The sequence below is a fragment of the Solanum stenotomum genome, chromosome 11, assembly GCF_019186545.1.
Source record: "Solanum stenotomum isolate F172 chromosome 11, ASM1918654v1, whole genome shotgun sequence".
Classification (NCBI taxonomy): Eukaryota; Viridiplantae; Streptophyta; class Magnoliopsida; order Solanales; family Solanaceae; genus Solanum; species Solanum stenotomum.
In genome coordinates, this window is record NC_064292.1 from 55318146 (window position 1) to 55321801 (window position 3656).

The 3656-nt window shown below is 27.5% G+C and overlaps 1 protein-coding gene and 1 pseudogene across 1 annotated transcript in view; one reads left to right on the top strand and one right to left on the bottom strand.

Annotated features, from left to right (window-relative positions):
- The window catches only part of LOC125843918 (TMV resistance protein N-like), a 156696-nt gene that overhangs the window by 117561 nt on the left and 35479 nt on the right, over positions 1–3656 (top strand). The gene's annotated exons all lie outside the window — the stretch shown is intronic.
- The window catches only part of LOC125846081 (rhamnogalacturonate lyase B-like), a 22318-nt pseudogene that overhangs the window by 16503 nt on the left and 2159 nt on the right, over positions 1–3656 (bottom strand).

Genomic DNA, 3656 nt, shown 5'->3' on the forward strand with positions numbered 1-3656 from the left:
ATATAATTCTACACTAAAAAAAACATTATAGAAATTAATTGAGTAATTAATTAATTAATGACTTACAGTAAGTACAGTTGGACCAACATGTGTAGTAAGATCTTGTTTAAGAGGTCCTCCAATACGATATTCATTACTTGGATTAATCATCCAAAATCCTAATGGAGGATTAGTAGTACTAATCCATCCATAAACTTTACCATCTTTATCATCATTTGAATAGAAATACTTGTCATCCACCTACATAATTATGTGGAAAAAAAATCATGTTATCGACTATCGTTATCATTAGAAATTGTGACAGGATGAATATGATCATATCTCTCCACGTGCCTTGATCAAAGGCAATGGTCATGAATATATAGTCAAAAACAAAATCAGTATTTAAAGTTTATGAATTCTGAATTTGAAGGTCGAGTTATGAAGTGGATCATATATACTTATTGAGTTAATTCACATGATACGAATATAAATTAGTCGATTTATAAGTTTATTTTAATTACAGAATCGTACCTCTCCTTTTAAATCTGGATTAGTCGGATTAGTGAGAAGAACAACTTCTTTATAGCCAAGCACTTGGCCTTTGTTTCGATCCACGTCTGTTGGCATGACATGTTGCCTCTCATCAGAAACAACCATGTAATTAAACCTATATACATAGATATACAATGTCAATATACTATAGTATTTATTTTTTGAAAAAAATATTTTATCGATGATTGAGAAAATTTAGATTAAAAAAAATACATACATGTTTGTTTGAAGCCTAAACACAAGCCTGATGTTTTGTATAGACGAAATTGGCCATCCTTTTAAACGTTCAACAATCGAATACCTATAAAATCCTGGTGTATCGCGTAATATTATAAACCTGAAATTAATTCTCTATATATCAGTATATTGCTATAACGGTCAAAAGATATTTAGAGAAATTAAACAACGAAGTTATTATAAAGAAGTTTGATCATATGTTCTGATAAAGTATCATTATTTTCGCGCTATCAGAGTCGCCTAAAATATAATTTTAAAAAAAGAAATACTTACCTTTTATCAATGTTTAAGGGAGGTTGATTTGATTGAGAAGCATTCCATTTTCTTTTAAATGAAAGTTCTGTCTGGTTTTCATTGTGAATTATTACCTCAAAACTTGTTCCTATAAACCTGCAAAACCAAAAGTATATTGGACTTAATTTCAATTTTTTACTGTCACACAGATAGAATTATTCCATTCTTAATCATTATAAGTCTCGGGAACAAGTCTTGTGAATAACAAAACCCTTGATAGAGAACATTTCTTCCTTTAATAAGATCTACGCAACACAAATCTGAATGTATAGTGTCAGTGAGTATCAGACAATTAAAAAATACTATTGTAATAACAAACACAAATTTTCAATAGATTCCATAACAAATTGGCTTATTAGAAATGTTTTCGGTGGAATTTTTACTATAACGTTCATTGGAAATTCACATTTTATAATAGTGAAAATATATCCCAAAAAAGAGATAACAATAATTTTCAATTATCCATGATGTTACGTACGGATTCAAACTATGAAACTAAACTCTCGTAGAAATGCAAGATAAGACAACATACAGATACAATAAATCATTACATTGTGGTTCGTTCTTTCATCATACCCCAACATAACGAAAGCTTAGTGTATCAAGTTGTTGTTTTTAATTGTTTTGTCAAACATTAATTCGAGACAAGAAGATAAAACTTTACTTTTGTGAAAAACTTGAACGAGGGTTAGTGTTACTCCAAACAGTATCCCAATACCTGAAATAGATATAATTAAGTATTATTAGTAATTAATTTCTACATTAAACAAAAAATTAAATAATTAATCAAAGTTTATAGATTAATTAATTACCCTCTATTGGTTTCATCATTTTGGATGGATAATATATTTTGAACCGCACCATATGATATGCCAATGACTTGGCCATCTGGTGTTGATAAAGTAATATTAATGAATCTATTACTTATCGTCACCTGTAAAATTTAAATTCTGAATTTATTTCTGCTACGAGTAGGGGTCACAAAATTAATTAGCACATAATTAAAAGGTGTAAACATTTAGAAAAAAAAAAAATTTGCTAAACATAGGTAAATTACTTGTTTAGGTTGTTTGTCCAATTTGACTGGGGCATTGTTGTCAATCTTTGTCTGTTTTAACAACAAAGAAATAATAAAGTTAGGTGAATGCTCGTGATTTAATTAAATCTACTTCATACGAAAAGTATAACATATAAATAAATCACATTATACTAAAAAGGTCATGTAACTCTCAAAAATCATATATCTTGTATATAGTGTCAAGAACATGGATTAAGAAATCGAAACGAAAAAAGGTCAAGGACAATTTTGACCATTTTCCATTTCTATCGGGGGACAAAAATGCTCCTTGGTCAATTTTTAACGAGAGACAAAAATACTCTTCGATAAATATTATAAGGATAATTTTGACCATTTTTCGTTGAATAAAAATTTAGAGACTTACCCATTGTGAGGATGACAATCAGCTACTATGAACAACAACAAAGCAACCATATATCTCCACATTTTCTGCATTTTCACTTTTAAAAAATTCAATACATACAATTAAAAATATCGGATTTGAATCATTTATCTAATAATATCACAAAAAAAAAAAACTACTAGGTGATTTTTATAATCTATCAAATTTTTTAGTGAACAAAGTTACTCGATATTGTAGGTTACATACCTCTAATTTGCTAATCTTTTGTATGTGTAATATGATATGTTTACTGTATTAAGCTTATATATAAGTTTTGAAATTGCTCATTAAATTAGATAATTTTCCTTAAATGTAAATCTTAAAAGAGATTATAGTTGACTAATGAAAAGAAAAGAAGCAAAAGTAATTTATTTTCTAAATAAAAGTCAATTAATAGTAATTTACCTAAAAACATAACATGAAATACTATTATAATAAAGATGTCAAATTATTTTTTTCATTAGACAATTTACCTTCTTATATGCTCTACATTTCAAGAAAAATAAAATATTGCAAGTTCATATATAATATCGCGATAAATTGAGGTTTAGTAATAGATACGCGCAAATACACTTATTATCTGCACATATACACTTATACAAAGATATTGTATATGCAAAAATATAGTTGTTAAGTGCATGAATATAATGCGGGAATAATGTATATATTCACAGATACACTTATTATCTACACAAATACAATTACCCAAAGATATTATATACATGAAAATACAGTTATTAAGTACACAGATACAACACGCGAATAATGTATATTTCTGCTATATATATATATATATATATATATATAAATACTATATACCGCTTGATACAATGTATTCCTCTACGTTTTAGAATCAAAATATTACTACGTTTCGTAATTAAGTAAGATATCGATAAAAAAAATCGAAAATCTAAATGCAAAAAAAAATATTTTTTAGGAAATATTTTTCAAAAATAATTCTGACAATGGAGGTCTTGTCATACAAAGTGCAGGCCTGTGGATGAAAGGCCTGAGCAAATTGGGCCCTATTCTAATGGCCCATTTTTATTTGTTGTTATTTAAATCTGCAATCCATTAGATTATGCATATAAATAGATTGGACATTTTGACATGACACTCACTCATTAGCAG